The sequence below is a fragment of the Bubalus bubalis genome, chromosome 2 (assembly GCF_019923935.1).
Source record: "Bubalus bubalis isolate 160015118507 breed Murrah chromosome 2, NDDB_SH_1, whole genome shotgun sequence".
Lineage (NCBI taxonomy): Eukaryota > Metazoa > Chordata > Mammalia > Artiodactyla > Bovidae > Bubalus > Bubalus bubalis.
Window position 1 is genome coordinate 181,626,791 of NC_059158.1, and position 22,061 is coordinate 181,648,851.

Here is a 22,061-nt window from a genome sequence, read left to right on the forward strand (position 1 = left end):
TAAGTGTACAATTCAGTACCATTAAATACATTTATGATGCCCTAAAACCATTACCACTGTCCATCTCCATAACTCTTTTCATCTTGTACAGGTACAAGGTACAGGAAAAGGGTCAGACACAACTCAGGTGACTTAGCACACATCGCTGTAACAAATGCCCACAAATGTGATGAGAGAAATGTGTTTTCTCACAATTCTAGAGGCCAGAAATTTAAATCTTAGTGTGAGGAGTAGTACTGCTTCATGAGGCTCTAGGGAAGAATATGTTCCTCGTCTTCTCCAGCCCTGGCGGCTGTCAGCATCCCTTGGCTTGTGGCCATATCTCTCTCTGCTGCACTTTCACATGGCCTTCTCTTCTGTGCATCTGTCTTCGTCTCCCTCTACCTTCTCTCTCTATATATAAATATATTTATATTCTCTCTCTCTCTATATATATATATATATTTCAAACTGGTGATTTGTGACTTTACTATTAATTCCGTTGTTTATGGATACATTTTCCCCATTTTTAATGTCTCTATTTTTTATTTTTTATCTTTTGCCCACAATGCATGGCATGTGGGATCTTAGTTCCCCAACCAGGGATTGAACCAGCACCCCGTGCACTGGAAGCACAGAGTCTTAACCACCAGACCACCAGGGAAGCCCTCTTCCCCATTTTTTTATTGTGATAAAATACACATAAAATAAAATTCACTTCCTTAACCATTTTAAGTGTACGATTCAGTACCATTAAATACATTTATGATGCCCTAAAACCATTACCACCGTCCATCTCCGTAACTCTTTTCATCTTATAAAACAAAACTGTGCCCTTAAACAATGACTCCCCAACCTGCCCTTCCACCCAGCTCCCGGCAACCACTGTTGCACTTTGTACCCAATGTATCCGACTACTCTAAGTATCTCATTTAAGTGGAACTTCATTTGTGACTGGTTTGTTTCACTTAACATAATATCCTCAAGTTCTCTCCATGTTGTAGCATGTGTCAGAACTTCCTTCTTTTTTAAGGCTGAATAATATTCCATGGCATGTTTATATCACATTTTGCTTAGCAATTCAATGCAAGGACACTTGCTTCCACACTTTACCTATTGTGAGTAACGCTGCTATTCCACTACAAAGTCACTTGTGATTGTATTCAGGGCTCACTGGGACAATCCAGGATGATCTTCTCAAATTCAAAATCCTAAAATTAATTGTATCTGTAACAACCCACTCTCAAAATCAGGTAACATTTACAGGTTCTGGGAATTAGGATATTAACCTATCTTTGTGGGGGGCATTTTCTTTTCCTATTACGTTTTCTTATCTTCCTTTTTGGCTTCGTTGGGTCTCCGTCGCTGTGCACGGGCTCTTCTCTAGTTGCCGTGAGTGGGGGGCTAATCTTTGTTGTGCTTTGAGGGCTTCTCACTGTAGAGGCTTCTCTTGTTGCATAGCCCGGGCTCTAGGGTGCATGGACTTCAGTAGTTGGGGTGAGCAGGCTCAGCTGCCCCCCTGACATGTGGAATCGTCCCAGACCAGGGCAGGGATCAAACCTGTGCCTCCACTGGTGGGCAGATTCTTACCCTCTGGACCACAAGGGAAGTCCTGCAGGGTGTTTTTCACACGAGGTAAGAGGAACAAAAAAGAAGGACAAGGTAAGAGGAGCCAGAAAGAGGGACAAATGAAAGCTGGGGGGGTGGTCATCTACATGAGTGGTGATTTTTCAAGCCCTCGTCTCTGCCAAACTGCCTAGTAACTGCTCTCTGTTGTCCTGTTCCCTTAGTTTGCCTGTGCGGATTTGTATGACCGTCTCGGGTTGTGGCTCAGCTGGTAAAGAATCCACCTGCAATGCGGGAGACCTGGGTTTGACCCCTGGGTTGGGAAGATCCCCTGGAGAAGGGAAAGGCAACCCACTCCAGTATGCTGGCCTGGAGAATTCTGTGGACTGTATAGTCCACAGTGTTGCAAAGAGTCGGCCACAACTGAGTGACTCTCACACTCACTTGGGTGAAGTGAGTAGATTCTGTCCTGAGGCCCAACAGGGCGCAGCAGCTGTGTTGCAGTTCTTGCTGGTTTGTCCTGCTGCTGGGAACCCTCCTGGACTGTGTGCTGAAGGTCTGAGGCCCCGGCCCCGGTTCCAGGTCAGCTGTGCTTGGACCCTCCGTAGGATCTCCAGTGAGATTGCTGCTCCTCTCTGAGCCTCGTTCCTCCTCAGTGACTTTCTCACCTTATTCCCCCTGCTCGGATATCCTTTGCCCCCTCTCTCGCGTATCTCAAATCTCAGCTTACATATATATCTCTTCCAGGGACTTCCCTGGCGGTCCGCTGGTTCGGACTTTGCCTTCTCATGCAGCAGGTGTGGGTCTGATCCCTGGCTGGGGAGCTAAGATTCCACATGCCTCATGGCCAAAAAACAAAACATAAAACAAGCAATATGCTACAAACTCAATGAAGACTTTAAAAATGGTCAGCAACAAAAAAAATCTTAAAAAATAGTATCTCTTCCTGAAGGCCTTTTCTTAGCTCCCAGGGTGGGGCTTCTTGGTACTTGTCTCAGTCTCCTGCATTGGCAAGCAGGTTCTTTACCACCAGTGCCAGCTGGGAAGCCCACCTATTGGCTATGACCACCCCCCTTTTTTATCTCTTGTCTTGGTGGACCAGTTTTGGAACTTACAACATCAAGGGATGAGGAACTCGTGACTCGGGTGGCCTATAAGATTTATTTATTTTATATACTCTGTTTTCTCCCCAAAATAGATCTGAAGCACCAAGAGGTCTTTCAGGGTGACCTCGCCTGGGTTGGCACTGAGCTAAATTGTAATTCCCTCTTCCTGTCCCCAGGACATGCATCTTCCTACTCCAGGCCCCAAGACTGTGGTCCTTCCCAGCTGCATGTCACCCAAGCCCAGCTGAAGCTTGACTGGTCAATGACCTTTCCTCAGGATGTTTGCATTTGAGAAGAACAGGAAGTCCCAGCATCTTACTTCTTCCAGGCCACAGTTCCCAGGAGCCCAGTGTTCTGGGAGATGGTCCTAGATAATTTTATGCACTCAATCAACAAACATTCACTGGTGCCTGAGCTGGAGCTACAGTGGAGAAAATGAGGATACTGCCCCAAGGCCTCACCAATAACTAGGGAGACATTCAAAATAAGATCATTGCAATACTGGAAATGGGAATGAGGTCCTCTGGGAGGCCAGTCATCGGAGCTGACATTTACCAAGGGCTTCCTATTGTCAGGAGCTCTGCTACATACTTCCATTACACTTTATCACATTGGAACTTCATGCTGATCCTGTGAGATGCCCATTTTACAGAGGAACAAATTGAGACTCGGGGAGGAAAAGCAATCTGAAAGGTCCCACAGCTCATGAGTGCTTGAGCCAGATTTACCAGATTCAAATCTGCCTGAGAAGTCAGGGAGGCTTCACAGAGGAGGCAGGTTTTTGGGGCTTCTCTGAGTCTTTGTTGCTGCTGCTGCTGCTGCTAAGCCGCTTCAGTCGTGTCCGACTGTGCGACCCCATAGACGGCAGCCCACCAGGCTCCACCGTCCCTGGGATTCTCCAGGCAAGAACACTGGAGTGGGTTGCCATTTCCTTCTCCAATGCATGAAAGTGAAAAGTGAAAGTGAAGTCTCTCAGTCGTGTCCGACTCTTAGCGACCCCATGGACTGCAGCCCACCAGGCCATTATCGCGGAGCTCGAGCTCTAGAGCAATTTCATGGAATGGGGAGGAGAGCTTCCTTTTCCTCCCTCCCCACCTCCCATGACCTAGAGTTACCCACCCCAGTACAGGACTTGCCCAGGATATTCACACCCACCTGGAAGCCTGTGTCTTCTAAGCAGTGATTTTGGTCTCTCCCTTAGCTCTCTAGCTGGCAGCATTTCAAGGAGGGAAAGTGACAAGAGCATGTGCCTTGGGACTAAACCCACCTGGGTTCAAATTCTAGCTTGGTAACTTCCTAGCTGTGTGGGCAAGTAGCTTTCCATCCCTGAGCCTCTGTTTCCCCACCTGTGACAGGGAGCTAACCCCACCTCTGCAGCCTGTACTAAATACTGAATAACTGGGAGGATGTGGCCAAACCTCCTGGCACCGCCCTGGCACAGTAAATGGCAGCTGTTATTCTTATTAGGAGGTCCATGGATGGCTGCTTCAATTCCAACTAGTTAATTTCAGGGGCTGAGACATTTTCCATGGGAGCAGATGCCCACTGGCTCTAATGACAGTCTGTGGGCAAAAGTCTCTGCAGGATGCAAAGAGGATTAAACTAAACGAAGCAATTCCTGTGTGCAGAGTGCTCTGTCCAATGGCTAGCACATAGCGGGTGGTACTCCAGCAATGAGAGCTCTGCCTGATATTTATAATTCAACAAGCTTTCTTATGTAGACTTAAAATGGCTCTAGTGCGAGGTAAATAGCCATGACTTACAGCGGATTTTTTCAGGGATTCATCTCATGCCCCCTATCAAGGGACTCCTATCCTGTGCAATGACTTTATCTTTCTTTACAAACCTTGTTAGGTTCTGTCTGTGTACTTTAAGGAAAAATTACTTTCTGGCAAGCTGGAGTCTATAACCAGAGAAGGGATATGATTGCTTTAGAACCAGAGAACCCATGTGTGAGGTTGCCATGGAAACAATTTAATGTAAACTTTATTTTACAGTAAACCCAGCTAGGTAATTGGTCGGGAAGGGGAGGAGAGAGGCTAGAAGCAATTTTCTCCAAAAAAAAAAAAAAGAGAGAGAGAGAGAGAGAGAAATAATAATTAGGGAAAGGCTGGTGGGTGAAGAGTAATGTTTTTCTGCTCAGGGAAAAGGTAGTTAAAATGTTCATGCTGCTGGTGAGGGTAGAGGCCATGTGAGGCAGACCTGGCTTTCTTTTCTCGTGTTTTCTTCTGTCTATGGATTAAGATACAGGGGCAGAAATAGGAGTAAAGAAAAAAGGGAAAACAGTAAAGTCAATTAGCACTCCCAACTAAAAATATGTAATCTTTATGGCTATGAGAACACTGCTGGCAAGTAAGAAAAGCCACGTGTACAGCCTTTTGTAGTAAAGGTGTTTTCAAGCCCCACAGAGATATTTAGATTTACATCCCAGGAAGTTTCAGACTGTTAAGAGATGAAGAATGAATTAAAGATACTTTCTGTTCTGGCCAGAGCCCTAAGTCAAGGTTAAAACTAGCAATAATAAATAATGGTTAAGAATTAGTGATACCTGGCTACTTGTATTAAATTAATTGTTATTCTGATTGCATATATATATTAATATTTATTTTATTTGGCTGCACAGGGTCTTAGTTGTGGCATGCAGGATCTTTGGTTGCCCCATATGGGATTTAGTTCCCTGGCCAAACTGCATTGGGAGCACAGAGTTCCAGCCACTGGACCACCAGGGAAGTCCCATAATAATATAATATATTATTATATAGAATTATTATTATTATTTTAATATAATATGTTATTATATAGAACAGTAACATTTTGCCAGTGCTTCTTTGGGCTTCCTAAAATGCAAAGTTGGGCTTCCCTGGTGGCTCAGTGGTAAAGAATCACCTGCCAATGTAGGAGACACGGGTTCAATCTCTGGTTCAGGACGATCCCATGTGCCATGGAGTTGCTAAGCCCGTGCACCGAAACTATGGAGCCAGTACTTTAGAACCTGGGAGCCACAACTACTGAAGCCCTAGAACCCTAGAGCCCGTGCTCAGCACCAGGAGAGGCTATTGCAGTGAAAAGCCCACACGCTGCAAGAACAGAGTGGCCCCAGAGTGCAGCCATTGCTGGCTGCAATTGGAGAAAAGCCCACCCAGGAGTGGAGATCCAGCACAACCAAAAATAAAAATACATAAATAAGTACAAATTTGAAAAATAATTTTAAAATCTTAAAAAAAAAAACACAAAAAAAGCAAGGTTCTCTATTCACTAACCACCCCTTCTGCTAAGCATTTGAGTCATCAGCCAGTTGACAAATATTAACTGAGTGTCTACTCTTTGTCAGGGCTTCCCTTGTGGCTCAGCTGGTAAAGAATCCGCCCGCAGTACGGGAGACCTGGGTTCGATTCCTGGGTTGGGAACATCCCCTGGAGAAGGGAAAGGCTGCCCACTCCACTATTCTGGCCTGGAGAATTCCATGGACTGTATAGTCCATGGGGTCACAAAGAGCTGGACACAACTGAGCAACTTTCACTTTCACTTCTCTTCACTGCTGTTTGCCAGACCCCAAGCTGGACTGATGGGTACAGTCAGAGATAATCAAGGTAAGCCGGGTTCCTTCCTTCATGGATTTTATAGCCTAGGAAGGGAGGTAAAATTCAAGAAAAATTAGAGTTGTCTTATAATTGCAGAAAAAAAGATAAGTCCGGAGAAGTGCAATTTTGTGCAAAGAGAATATGAGCAGTATGAGTCTAAAATTAAGTGCTAAAATATCACTCATGTAGAACTGCTACTGCTGCTGCTGCTAAGTCGCTTCAGTCGTGTCCGACTCTGCGCGACCCCATAGACGGCAGCCTGTCCCTGGGCTCCCCCGTCCCTGGGATTCTCCAAGCAAGAACACTGGAGTGGGTTGCCATTTCCTTCTCCAATGCATGAAAGTGAAAAGTGAAGTGAAGTCACTCAGTCGTGTCTGACTCTTAGCGACCCCATGGACTGCAGCCCACCAGGCTCCTCCATCCATGGGATTTTCCGGGCAAGAGTACTGGAGTGGGGTGCCATTGCCTTCTCCGTCATGTAGAACATGATCCCAGAACTCCAAAGCATGAATTCCAAGAACTAGACTCCTACTCGCCTGCTTTCTGAATTCAGCAAATTTAATTTTTTTTTTTTTTTTTTTTTTTAGTATCCATTATGTGGAAGGTATAAAACAGACGTGATCTTTTTGCTGTGCTGGGTCTTCACTGCAACCAGCAGGCTTAGTTGCCTGGCGTGTGGAATCTCAGTTCCCCAACCAGGGATTGAACTCATATCCTCTGCATTGGGAGGTAGATTCTTAACCACTGCACCACCAAGAAGTCCCAAAACAGATGTGAACCTTGCCTTCCAAAAGCTTGCACACCACGTCGGGAAGCAGATATGTGGAAATGACCTACTATAGTCCTGTTATTAGCTCACAATCACTGAGCCCTTCTTATGGACCTGGCAACGAGGCTATGCACTGATGCGTGTTATCTCATTTAGCCTTTGTAACAACACGGTCATGTCGGTATTAGCCTCATTTTTCATATAGTGAAACTGAGTCACGGACTGGTGAAGCAACTAGCTCAAGGTTGTACAAGTAGAAAGTGGCGGAGTGGGAATTTTAACCCAGCCACTGGGTTTCCAGGGCTCAGCTGTCTGTACTCTCTGCAGCTAATCAAGTGGTGTGAGACGCTTTTTTAACTTATTTTGGACAGAGGCTATTGGTCAGGCATTTGGAAAAGTCATCCAGTAGAATTGGTGGGAATAGCCAGAAATCAGGACTGAAATCCCCAGGGTTCAGGAGGGCTCCTGGATAAAAGGAGAATCCCTTCCACTCCCCAGTGTAGGAGCGCGTCTGGACCTCCTTCCTCACTCTTTGGGCAAGCCACCACCTGGACCCGCTCCAAAAACCCTGAACAGCCAGGAATAGTTAACAAGTCTAAAGAGCCAGAGAGGAAGGAGGCTTGCGGGACACCTGGGTTTGCTGGGTACACAGCACGCCTATTTCTAGTATCACCGCCGAAAGAGAGCAGCCATCAAGCACGTGAGGCTCCTAGAAACAGACCTGGAAAAGGAGTGAACCAGGGGAGGCCCCGGGAGACATGGAGGTGACAATCCAGAGGTGGGACCCCTGAGGAGCCCACTCGCCAATGACCACTGGGTGATCTCAGGTAGCCGGAGTACCTCCCTGGGCCTTGGTTTCTTCTTCCTGCTATTCCCATTGCTTCCACAGTGTGATGTCTCCAAATTCCTGACCTTGTTCAAGGTCGTGGCTAAGACGTGAGAAGCCTGGATACAGACCCCAGCTCTCCTCCCCACGTGTCTCCATCCTTTCCACTCTCAAAAGCTGGGCTCCCAGACTGAGTCACCCCCTGGAGCAAAGGATCCGTTTGCTCTCAGGGGGTTTCCCTAAATTTGTCCCATCACACCCCACCTTCTCCCTACCCGTCCTGACCACCCTGGGGGCTCCCTGAGAGCCCAACCAGGTATATTCCTCATCCTGCCCAACCCATCCCTGAGCACTCGGTGGAATAGGTCTGTGATTGATGAACGCAACCATTGCCCTGAAAAAATAATTAAAATCCACAGGGCATTTGCAGCCTCAGCTGTTGGGGTGGCAAGTGCTGCCTTGGTTATTTCTGAAATAATTAATGACTGTGCTTGTCTCATCTCACTTGAAGTGTCAGGAGCAGGGAAAGTGGGGGATCGCTGCTTCTGCCCACGAGGGACTGGGAGAGTTATTTTTATAAGTTGAGCCTCAGAGCCTTTGCAGAGACAGCCCTCCTTCCCTGTTGGGTGGCTTCAAGATGGCAGACGGTTCTGTGTGAACCTCCCCTAAGGAGACAGTTCAAGACACGCTTTCCCCATACTCAGGCCACACACAAGCAGTTGTGCACTGTCCCCATCAGCTACACCCCAGAAGTACAGCGAGGATCACAGTACCATTCAAGCCGGAGGCAGCCCGCACCCCCACGCATGGCCTCCCCTGGCTGAAACCTCACTGTGCTGAAAGCCAGCGGCTTAGGCCTCACCCCTACCATGTGCTAGGCTCACTAGCAGCATATTTCCTCTCGCAATATCTGCCTGGAGAGGAGTTTTATCATTTCACCCCCCATTTTTCAGATGGGGCAACGGGTTTAGAGAGAGTAAACCGCCTGCCCAGAATTCTATGCATAGCATATGGCAATGGTGGACCGGAAGACCAGATCTGTTGAACCTGGAGCCAGGAAATGAATCTGGGAGAGCCAGCAGGTCAGTGGAAACCAAGCTGGATGGAAATCTCAAATGGGACTGACCATTTGAGCAAAGCATCTCAGGGGTGAACAAAGCCACCAACTATCTCCTTGCAAAAAAAATGAATCTGCAACTCTTAGGGGTCCAAGCCTGGTGGCTCAAATGGTAAGGAAGCCGCTTGCAATGCCAGAGACCCAGGTTTGATCCCTGGGTCGGGAAGATCCCCTGGAGAAGGAAATGGCAACCCACTCCAGTATCCTTGCGTGGAGAATTCCATGGACAGAGGAACTTGGCGGGCCACCGTGCCTGGGGTCACCAAGAGTCGGACACGACTGAGTGACTAATGGTTTCCCTTTCATGGGGGTCCAAGCAGCTCTCTGGGGACCATATACCCACGAGGCCCTGGGCAGCTGAAGAGCCTCTTCCTGCTCAGCCTCCTTGAGGATAGAGGCTGGCATGGGGCCCCAGGAGCTCCTCACCTTCTGCTCCTGAAGCTCGCCCCTCAGATCCCACTAACACACTGGAGAGTCTGCATGCTTCTCTTGTGCAGGGCCAAAGAGGTACGTGGAGGGCCAGCCCTATTGGGTTAGAAACCCAGAACCTGAAACTTCTGAGGAGGAGGAAAGCAACATACGTTTTGCCAGAACAGGCTCAAGAAGCCAGCAGCTGTCGGCACCGCGTCTGAAGCATCAAAGGTTTGCGTGAAGGTCTTCCTGACCAGGGTTCTCAGCTCAAAAGTAATTAAGCATTGTGACCAAAAAAGAAAAAGAAAAATCAAAGTAATTGCAGTTTATTTATTTACTTTTTAACTAGAAATGTTATGCGTCCGTGCGTGCTAAGTTGCGTCCGACTCTTTGCAACCCTGTGGAATGCACACCACCAGGCTCCTCTGTCCATGGGATTCTCCAGGCAAGAGTACTAGAGTGGGTTGCCCCGTGCCCTCCTCCAGGGGATCTTCCCAACCCAGGGATCAAACCTATGTCTCTCACATCTGCCTGCGTTGGCAGGCAGATTCTTTACCACGAGCACCACCTGAAAAGCCCAAGTTATGCATGGTCATGTGTAAAGAAAAATTTTCTTTTTTTAATGCCTAAACAAGTATATGTGCATGTCTATGTGTATAGTGTTAGGGCTTTTTGTTTATTTCTTTTGCTTTCTTCCTCTACCCAAAAAAATCATTTTTATTGTTCTAGAACATACTGTTTTCATTTAATAATATACTGTGGACATCTTTCCAATATTTTTTAGATCTGTGTATTCTTTTAATTAATCTAAAATTTTAATAAGGGACTTCCCTGGTGGTCCAGTGACTAAGACTTTATGCTGCCAGTGCGGGGGGCCCAGGTTCAGTCTCTGGTCAGGGAAATAGATCTCACACGCCACGACTAAGACCTGGTGCAGCCAAGTAAATAAATATTAAAAATAAAACGGAGAGAGACCACTAATGCCTGGTACACGGTGAGTTCTCAAAAGATATTTTAAAAATAAATAAAAAAAATAAAATTTTAATAAGCAATACATTCACCTGGTTCAAATTCCAAAGGTGCAAAGAGCGCTCAACAGAGGAGCTCGCCCCTGCCTTTCGGTGCCTGGCTAGCTCCCCAGAAGCAATGAGCTTTACCTTTCTCGTGTCTCTTTCCAGCTCTGTTAAGCGTGGACAAGCAAATGTGTACATACATGTCCCTCTCAGTTTACATATCAGCGTATATCATATATAGTGTCCATATGATACATTCTGTTCTGCACCTTTCCTTCTTTCTTAATGTCATGTCTAGAAGTCGGTCATATCCATATGTCACGTGTCATTCTATTTGGTCATTAATAACATTCCACAGGAGGTCTGTAGACTGATTTATGCAGCCCTTCCACGGATGGGCCTTTAGCTTGCTTTCCATTTATTTTGTCCTGCTATTACAAAGAGTGAATAGCAGAATCTATTTCGGTGACTCTCCTGTATGCCTACTCATGAGTGGCCATGCTTTTACTTCAGACTGACAGATTGCTAGAAGTGGAATTGCTGAGTCAAAAAGGATGCAGGCAGGCTTTAAATTTTAACAAGTAGTGCCAGATTATTCTCCAAAAGGTTGTAGCAATTTGTGAGCTCTGTATTTTATGAGTTGTTTACATTTTTTGCCAATCTGATGAGAGAAGAAGATAGGATCTCCTGGTTCAGAATGTGCCTTTCCCAGACTTCTCTGTGGGGATGAGCATCTTTTCATTAGCATTTGGCCATTGGCAATTTCTGCCACTGTCTGTGTCTTTAGCCCATTTATCACCAGTTCACTCACTAGAACTCTAGTGAGTTCTTTGTCTTCTTCCTATTTACTTCTTAGGACCTTTTTTTTGCATTAACCCTTTGTTTTATGCGCAAGTATTTCGCCCTAATTTACCTTGAGTTTGTGTATACTGTCATGTGCCAAAGAAAAAAGTTTACTTTTGTGTGTTGTCAAATCTGTTCAGGATGATACTATTTTAAGGAAAAGAAATTTATTTTTATCTTACAAGATAAACGTTTTTAATTTAGACACAACTGCCAATTTTGCTTGGTTGCCAGATGCTTTACTATTCTAGGTATTGTGAAAGAGAAAAGGACAGAGGTCATTGGATACAACAAACCTTTTTACACTGCTCTGTACCAGATAACGCCCCCACCTTCGGATGATGGAGATGATAATGATGACGACGAAGACGACGACAAAAGCACCTGCTCTGTGTCTCGTGCTACACCACGCTCTTCATTACGCTCTACTCTGCACTATCTCATTTCGCCTTACAACAGCTTTTGGAGGTAGATAGGGTTTTGTTTTGCTTTTTCTCCTTGAAATAGAATTCTCAGATCATAAAATTCACCCTTTTAAAATGTATAATTCACAAAACCCACAAAGCATAAAATGTATAATTCAGTGATTTTTGGTCTATTCACAAGGTTGGGTAACCATCACCACTATCTAAATCTAGAACATTTTCATCACCACCACCCCCCAAAATAACAAAATATCATGGTAAACTGTTCTCATCTCCAGATGAGGAAACAGACTCAGAGAGGCGATGTAACTTGGCTAAGACCGCACAGCTGGGTCTGGATTTGAACCAAAGCCCCATTGCCTGGGATGGCATCTTTCTAACTGAGATCCAGTATTCTAGACCAGGGACCAGCAAACTTTTTCTTTAAAGAGCCAAATGGTAAATATTTTAGACTCTGAATCACTCAGTAGGTAAGTATTCTTTTCATTGAATTTAGGGCAAACCAAGGATAACTCTATATGAAGAAGAAATTTCTAAATGCCCAAAAGTGAGTCAAGATTCAAGGGAGGTATTCAAGCAGAGAGCAGGAAAGTAAGAAACAGTTTTAAAGGGTTGGGTCCAGAACAGCTCTATTGGAGCCAGAGACTCCAGTTCAAAGTTGAGAGCACCAGGTCTGTGAGAAATCTCCCCTCTAAGCTCCACGCCTTAAGAGCACTCGTGGCATACAGCAGGCCATTCAGAGGGTGCATTGTAAGGTCCGCAGCATCAACGTGCTGCCCTGGCATCTCTGAGTCTCACAGGGCACCAAAGTCTATCTCCCCTGCTCCAGACTTACTACCCACCACCCTCAGGGAAAGGCTCCCCACCCTGCTAATCCCTCTACCAGCCAGATCAGCTGCCCAACCTGACCCTCAGCCTAGCCTATTCCAACTCCCTGCCAGCCTGAGAAATTATTCAGACAAGCCAATAACTTCCTTCCAAGGAAACCAGGGGTCACCTCACCCTCTCTTTTACTATAAAGCCCACCCTCCACAGCTCCTGCTAGCTCACTCTGTTCCTGCGTGTAACCCCAACGTGGCCCTCTGAGACCGGCCATGCTCTTTTTTGGGCTGTATGTTTGGTTAACATTACCTTCTGTTTGAGCTCATCTGTTCGCTCTCAGATGTCTTGTGTTCAGTTATCTATACTATTTAGGGCAGAGTTCCTCTCTCAACAGCCTGGAAAACAGGGCAAGCAGAAGACATCCCCTGCCCTTCCCCAGCATCATTTTCTGGTGTTGATGATCTGATTTTCCACTGGGAACACCCACCCCCCAACTCAGACCTTGTGGTTCAATTAGGACTGGCTCCCGCCATAACTCAGACCTGGCTAGTTAGCACATCACATCCATTTTGCCACAGTGATTGGTTCAGAGACAGACACATGCCCCAGCTTGATCCACCGAGAGTCAGTTCCAGGACTTTTTCCCTGAAACTATTGAGAAAGAGGCACTTGCTTTCTGCTCAGGTGGCTAAGCAAGTAAGATGACCACCGGAGTTTACTGGTGACGGCTTTATTGTGCTCACGGGGAGCCTGTTTAAGAATGAAGCTGATGTAGTGGAAAACAGAGTCTGGATCCAGCTACACGCGAAGTGCTGCCGTTCTTAGACATTTTAAGTTCCGTGAGCCAATAAGTAGCCTCCCCCCACTTTTTTTTTTTTGCTTAGCTCAAAAGTGCTAGCTAACAATATGCTTGGTGAATATAAACTGAATGGATAAATACATTCTCAGTGCTTGCTGCATCTGGTAGGTTTTAATCTTTATCAAATGAAGTCATCCATCTAAGAGAGAAGAAACCTTACCTGCTGGAAGCAGATAGAACAAATCTAAGATGTGTGTGAAATCTGGGGGGAGAGGAGTTGTATGTTTTCATTACTAAAGCCACCCACTGAGGACACAGGACCAGGAAGGACTGCCCTACCCGGGAGGAGCCTCCCTGTATCATGTCACATGTCTCCTGGTGGTCCTGTTCCCTTGGATGAATCGTTCAAACCCAAGGCTTTTTCTCCCAGGTGTGCACACTGTGGTTGGAGAGTATCACGTACTTGGCCAAATATTTGGTTTTCCATGAAACAAGCCGTTGACAAGTTACCAAAGCACAACTATGACTGATTCCTAGTATAACTCAACCCAGTGACTGTGCTTACAGACTTCGCGGGCGTTGCTAACCTGGGTCCATGGGCTCCTGAGCTCCATGGACCGAATTCGGGCAGGACATGGACTTGAATAGGGGAAAAAATTATGCCTTCGTTTTCACTACCTTCTATCCCAAAGTTAGAATGAATCAGGGCAATAGTCATACCTGTGCCTTTGGTTCCAATAAAAATCACAGATACTTTGGTTCCACATGATGGTACCATCATGTGGAGGAGAAGAGAGTGAAAAAGTTGGCTTAAAGCTCAGAAAACTAAGATCATGGCATCCGGTCCCATCATGGCAAATAGGTGAGGAAGCTGTGGAAACAGTGGCTGACTTTGTTTTCTTGAGCTCCAAAATCACTGCAGATGGTGATTGCAGCCATGAAATTAAAAGACACTTACTCCTTGGAAGGAAAGTTATGACCAACCTAGACAGCATATTAAAAAGCGGAGACATTACTTTGCCAACAAAGATCCATCTAGTCAAGGCTATGGTTTTTCCAGTAGTCATGTATGGATGTGAGAGTTGGACTATAAAGAAAGCTGAGCACTGAAGAATTGATGCTTTTGAGCTGTGGTATTGGAGAAGACTCTTGAGAGTCCCTTGGGCTACAAGGAGATTCAACCAGTCCATCCTAAAGGAGATCAGTCCTGGGCGTTCATTGGAAGGACTGACATTGAATCTGAAACTCCAATACTTGGGCACCTGATGCGAAGAGCTGACTCATTGGAAAAGACTCTGATGCTGGGAAAGATTGAGGGCAGGAGGAGAAGGGGACAACAGAGGATGAGATGATTGGATGGCATCACTGACTCAATGGACATGGGTTTGGGTGGACTCCGGGAGTTGGTGATGGACAGGGAGGCCTGGCGTGCTGCGATTTACGAGGTCGCAGAGTCGGACACAACTGAGTGACTGAACTGAACTGATGGTTATTGCAGGTACCCTGAAATATTGTTTATGTCACTGAAGTGACGTGTAAGTCGCTCAGTTGTGTCCGACTCTTTGCGACACTTGGACTGTAGTCCGTGGAATTCTCCAGGCCAGAGTACTGGAATGGGTAGCCTTTCCTTTCTCCAGGGGATCTTCCCAACCCAGGGATCTTCCCAACCCAGGTCTCCCAAATTGCAGGCAGATTCTTTACCAGCTAAGCCACAAGGGAAGCCCAAGAATACTGCAGTGGGTAGCCTATCGCATCTCCAGTGGATCTTCCCAACCCAGAAATCAAACCAGGGTCTTCTGAATTTCAGGTGGATTCTTTACCAACTGAGCTACGAGGAAAGCCACTTTATGTCACTAAAACTTTGAAATGAGAATGCCAGATCTTGTTATTTAATGTGTTAATAAAGAAACACTCTTATTATATCATGGGGCTTTTAAAAAGTATTTTGACAACTATATTTCATTATCATTGGTTTTCTTTGCAAACCTATGTATTTTATTTTAGGCATTTAAAAACACATTCTGAGGAGGAATCTATAGGTTTCACTAGATTGTCAAAGGGATCTGAAGCTCAAAAAAAGCCCTTTTGTCTTGTTATTCCCTGAATCCAGTTCTTAGCCTCAGAGAACTTCTGTATACCTACCTATAAACAGGAACAGGAATACCTATATTACAAGGTAATTGTGGGACTTCCCTGGTGGTCCATTGGCTAAGACTTTGCATTCCCAATGCAGGGAGTCTGGGTTCAGTCCTTAGTCAGAGGACTAGATCCCAAATTGCTCAACTAAGACCTGACATAGCCAAATAAATAAATATATGTTTTTTAAAAAATACAAGATAATTGTTATGTTTAAATGACATAAACCTAGTATCTAGCCTGCTGCTTAATACACATGAGGACATCTGGGCATGTTTATTCCCCTTTCTTCATTTCCAGCAGTTCCTAGCTGGTGATGCAGCATAAGGCACAGGGAATCAACCCTAGAACTTCCCAGGTTCAAATCCCACTTTTGCTGTTTTATTAGCTGTGTGATCTTAGTTCTCTAAGTCTTCTTCCTCATTGTTGAACTGGGTCATTTCTTTCCCGTGGAGTTACAAGCATGAAAGATTTTATATATGTAAAATGCCCCACATAGTGCCTGGAGCAGAGGAGATTCTGAAAAATAGAAGCTACAGAGTTCCTTTGTAGTTCCAGTGGCTAAGACTCCGTGTTCCCAATGCAGGGGGCCCGGGTTCCATCCCTGGTCAGGAAACTAGATCCCACATGCCAGAACTGAGACCCAGCACAGCCAAATAAATAAATATTAAAAACAAAAAATAGAAGCTGCTCTCATCACCAATAGTCACAACAGTTTCTATCCAAAAAAAAGCTGGACACTGCCTAGCACGTGCCCAGGTTATCCTTGCTTTGCCAGAGAACCAGCCTCATCCTCAGCTCACCCCTTAATGGTCTTAGTCACCTCTTCTAAGTGTTGGGTAAGCATCTGGGGATTTCTCCTCCCTGATTTAGCTTTTCCCCTAGTCACTCCCTCAGGATAATTCTGGAGGCAGCCTGGTACTGTCCTCATGCATAAAGTACTAGGTGGTCAGAGCTGAAATGACCTTTGGACCTTGTGGTATGCATGGGGAAACTGAGTCCTATGAGAATAAAGAGATTTTTTTTTTCAAGGTTGTGCAGATTACCTTCAAGAACATAGATTAAGTTGCTATCCTTTCTAGAAATTGTTTCATCTTTTCTCTGCATCCTTCCTCCCTGAAAAAGAATGAAAGTGTAGGCATTTCAAGAAAGTGTAGGTGAATAATAACGAGGAATAATAAAAGAGCTAACTGTCACAAATTTAATCATGCCTGGCCTTGTGGCACAAAATGAAGCAGGGCAAAGTCTAACAGGGTTTTCCCAAGAGAACACACTGGTCATAGCAAACGCCCTCTTCCAACAACACAGGACACAACCCTACACATTGACATCACCAGATGGTCAATACCAAAATCAGATTGATTATTCTTTGCAGCCAAAGATGGAGAAGCTCCATACAGTCAGCAAAAACAAGACTGGGAGCTGACTGTGGCTCAGATCATGAAATCCTCATTGCAAAATTCAGACTTAAATTGAAGAAAGCAGGGAAAACCACTAGATCATTCGGGTATGACCTAAATCAAATCCCTTACAATTATACAGTGGAAGTGAGAAATAGATTCAAGGGATTAGATCTGATAGATAGAGTGCCTGAAGAACTATGGATGGAGGTTCATAAACCTGAACAGAAAAAAAAATGCAAAAAGGCCAAATGGCTGTCTGAGGAGGCCTTACAAATAGCTGAGAAGAGAAGAGAAAGGCAAAGGAGAAAAGGAAAGATACATCCATCTGAATGCAGAGTTCCAAAAAATAGCAAGGAGAGATAAGAAAGCCTTCCTCAGCGATCAATGCAAAGGAATAAAGGAAAACAACAGAATGGGAAAGACTAGAGATCTCTTCAAGAAAATTAGAGATACCAAGGGAACATTTCATGCAAAGATGGGCTCGATAAAGGACAGAAATGGTAGAGACCTAACAGAAGCAAAAGATATTAAAAAGAGGTGGCAATAATAGTTAGAAGAACTATACAAAAAAGATCTTCATGACCCAGATAATCACAATAGTGTGATCACTCACCTAGAACCAGACATCCTGGAGTGTGAGGTCAGGTGGGTCTTAGGAAGCATCACTACAAACAAAGCTAGTGGAGGTGATGGAATTCCAGTTGAGCTATTTCAAATCCTAAAAGCTGATTTTGTGAAAGTGCTGCACTCAATATGCCAGCAAATTTGGGAAACTCAGCAGTGGCCACAGGACTGGAAAAGGTCAGTTTTCATTCCAATCCCAAAGAAAGGCAATGCCAAAGAAAGTTCAAACTATCACACAATTGCACTCATCTCACATGCTAACAAAGTAATGCTGAAAATTCTCCAAGTTAGGCTTCAACAGTATGTGAACAAAGAACTTCTAGATATTCAAGCTGGATTTGGAAAAGGCAGAGGAACCAGAGATCAAATTGCCGACATCCATTGGATCATCAAAAAAACAAGAGAATTCCAGAAAACTTCTGCTTCACTGACTACACTAAAGCCTTTGACTGTGTGGATCACAACAAACTGGAAAATTCTTAAAGAGGTGGGAATATGAGACTACCTTACCTGCCTCTTAAGGAATCTGTAAGCAGGTCAAGAAGCAATAGTTAGAACCGGACATGGAACAATGAACTGTTCCAAATAGGGAAAGGAGTATGTCAAGGTTGTATATTATCACCCTGCTTATTTAACATATATGCAGAGTACACCATATGAAATCCTGGGCTGGATGATCACAAGCTGGAATCAAGATTGCTGGGAGAAATATCAATAACCTCAGATGTGCAGATGATAGCACCCTTATGGCAGAAAGCGAAGAGGAACTAAAGAGCCTTTTGATGAAAGTGAAGGAGAAGAGTGAAAAAGCTGGCTTAAAACTCAACATTAAAAAAATGAAGATCATGGTATCTGGTCCCATCACTTCATGGCAAATAGATGGGGAAACAGTGGAAACAGTGACAGACTTTATTTTCTTGGGCTCAAAAATCACTGCAGATGGTGACTGCAGCCATGAAATTAAAAGACATTTGCTCCTTGAAAGAAAAGTTATGACCAACCTAGACAGCATATTAAAAACCAGAGACATTTGTTTGCCAACAAAAGTCCATCTAGTCAAGGCTATGGTTTTTCCAGTAGTCATGTATGTATGGATGTGAGAGTTGGACTATAAAGAAAGCTGAGCACTGAAGAATTGATGCTTTTGAACTGTGGTGTTGGAGAAGACTCTTGAGAGTCCCTTGGACTGCAAGGAGATCCAACCAGTCCATCCTAAAGGAGATCAGTCCTGGGTGTTCATTGGAAGGACTGATGCTGAAGCTGAAGCTCCACTACTTTGGCCACCTGATGTGAAGAACTGACTCATTTGAAAAGACCCTGATGCTGGGAGAGATTGAAGGCAGGGGGAGAAGGGGATGAGAGAGGATGAGATGGTTGGATGGCATCACCAACTCAGTGGACATGAGTTTGAGCAAGCTCCAGGAGTTGGTGGTGGACAGGGAGGCCTGGCGTGCTGCACTCCATGGGGTCACAAAGAGTCGGACATGACTGAGAGAGTGAACTGAACTGAGCCTTGTGTTAAGAGCTGGACACACCAGCTTGCTCCAACCTAGGAAGCAGGTATTACTGTCCCCATCTTACAGAAGAGGACACCCCAGAGAGGGATACATATCTTGCCCTCAGTCATACAGCGAGTAAGCAGGGCCAGGGTCTGAATCCTGAGCTGGCGCAGCACCTGTGCTCTTTTCTGGATGACATTCGAAAGCCTCTTCTGCTTCTCACGTTTACTGAGTTCCAGTGACACTGTGCTTTACACTCATGCTGTTGTCTGGGGTCAGCGCTGTGCCTGGGGGCTGGAGCCCAACCAGGGGCTGGGCTCTGAAGTCTCTCACATGTACAACACTGTGCCCTCTTCCCCGAACCCCAGAGTCAAGAGCTGGTGCCAGCTCTAGTCCGTGTCTGCTCCAACCAGAACCCGATTTCAAGGGGAGCCTTGGAGCTGAGTTGACCAGTGGCCTGCCCTGTGGGTACCGTTCTTTCTGTCTCTCAGACAGGGCTGCATGGACCTGCTAGGGCTTCCCTGGGGGCTAAGACCTTAAAGAATCTTCCTGCAATGCAGGAGATCTGGCTCAATCCCTGGGTCAGGAAGATCCCCTGGAGAAGGGAATGGCTACCCCCTCCAGTATTCTTGCCTAGAGAACTCCCTGGACAGAGGAGGCTGGCAGGCTACAGCCCATGGGGTTGTAAAGCATCAGATGTGACTGAGCGACTATCACGTGCTACGATACCTGCTACATGGACCTGTTAATTGTGTTTGCGTTATTGGGGTTGATTTGTATGTGTGCTCAGCGTGCATCCACAGCCCCCACCTTGAAAGCAGATGGGCACTCTGTGCCTTTGAAAGAAACGTAATTAAGGCAATTTAGCATCTTTCTCAAGGGATGCTCTTTCTCCACATGGGAGGAAGTAACTTTGGAGCTGTGTTAAAATGTTTGAAGTTTAATTCTGTGATGCTCACAGCTGGTCTAATCTAGAGGGGTGGTGGGGGAAGCATTTCTCCCCCTGGGGTGGGATAAGGGGGAAGGGACACAAGGAGAGAGGGATGGAGCTTCCTTTGTGACTCTGAGAAGGTCTCTTTCCCTTTCTGAGGCTCAGTGACCACATTTGTTTTTTAGGTAACGTAAAAATAAAACAACTACTCAGCAATAGCTTGAGGAGCAGCCTTACTGACTCAGAATCCCTGGAGACACTTAACAAGATTCACAATAGATCCTGACTCAAGCCAGGCTGGGAATCCTCTGGTTCAGAATTACAGTATCCTGGGAGACTGGTTCTAGGACATCTTATCAATACCAAAATCCATGATGCTCAGTTCAGTTCAGTTCAGTCACTCAGTCATGTCCAACTCTTTGCAACCCCATGGACTGCAGCATGCCAGGCCTCCCTGTCCACCACCAACTCCCGGAGTTTGTTCAAACTCATGTCCGTTGAGTCAGTGATGCCATCCAACCATCTCATCCTCTGTTGTCCCCTTTTCCTCCTTCCTTCAATCTTTCCCAGCATCAGGGTCTTTTCATATGAGTCAGGTGGCCAAAGTATTGGAGTTTCAGCTTCAGCATCAGTCTTTCTAATGAATATTCAGGACTGATTTCCTTTAGGATGGACTGGTTGGATCTCCTTGCAGTCTAAGGGACTCTAAAGAGTCTTCTCCAACACCACAGTTCAAAAGCATCAATTCTTTGGCACTCAGCTTTCTTTATAGTCCAACTCTCACATCCGTACGTAACTACTGGAAAAACCATAGCTTTGACTAGACAGGCCTTTGTCGGCAAACTAATGTCTCTGGCTTTTAATATGCTGTCTAGGTTGTTCATAGCTTTTCTTCCAAGGAGTAAGCGGCTTTTAATTTCATGGCTGCAGTGAAACTATGAGCCATGTCATGTAGGGCCACCCAAGACGGACAGGTCACGGCGGAGAGTTCTGACCAAACATGGTCCGCCAAAGGGAATGGCAAACCACTTCAGTATTCTTGCCTTGAGAACCCCATGAACAGTATGAAAAGACAGAAAGATAGGACACTGAAAGATGAACTCTCCAGGTCGGTAGGTGCCCAATATGCTACTGGAGATCAGTGGAGAAATAACTCCAGAAAGAATGAAGAGACAGAACCAAAGCAAAAACAACACCCAGGATGTGACTGGTGATGGAAGTAAAGTCTGATGCTGTAAAGAACAATATTGCATAGGAATCTGGAATGTTAGGTCCATGAATCAAAGCAAATTGGAAGTAGTCAAGCAGGAGATGGCAAGAGTGAACATCAACATTTTAGGAATCAGCGAACTAAAATGGACTGGAATGGGTGAATTTAACTCAGATGATTATATCTACTACTGTGGGCAAGAATCCCTTAGAAGAAACGGAGTAGCCATTATAGTCAACAAAAGAGCCCGAAATGCAGTACTTGGATAGAGTCTCAAAAACGACAGAACGATCCCTGTTCATTTCCAAGGCAAACCATTCAATATCACGGTAATCCAAGTCTATGCCCCGACCAGTAATGCTGAAGAAGGGGAGTTGAACGGTTCTATGAAGACCTACAAGACCTTCTAGCACTAACACCAAAAAATGATGCTCAAGTCCCTTACAATTAGCCCCGCATATCCCTGGTGTGGAACCCATTGGATAAGGAGAGTCAACTCTGTTCTTTGCCTTGTTGAAAATGCTTTTATTTTTTGTGTTTGTAGAATTATAGAGCCAGAATTTTATGTAGATTCTCTTAAATAGTGTGGAACATGAAACTTGCTAATGTAATGTAGCTTGCTCAAAAGCCTCATAATTAATTTTTCTCTTATATATGCATATGTATCTTTTAAAGTTTATTGACAGTTTATTAAAACACACAAAGACATAACAAATCCAAAAAAATCCCAAAGTACAAGTAGTGTGAAACTTAAATTTTTTTATCATTTTGTGTATGTATTTTGAATACACATAAGTTATACATTTGTTAAAAGAAATGCCAACAATAAGAGGAAAATGCCAACGTATAAGAGAGTAAAAGATGAAATTCCTTTGCACTCAGTCTGTTCCCCTCCCTCCTCAGCTGACTTTTTAAAAAAATATTTATTTTTATTTATTTTAGCTGTGCCAAGTCTTAGTTACAGCACGTGGGGTATAGTTCCCTGACTAGGAATCAAACTT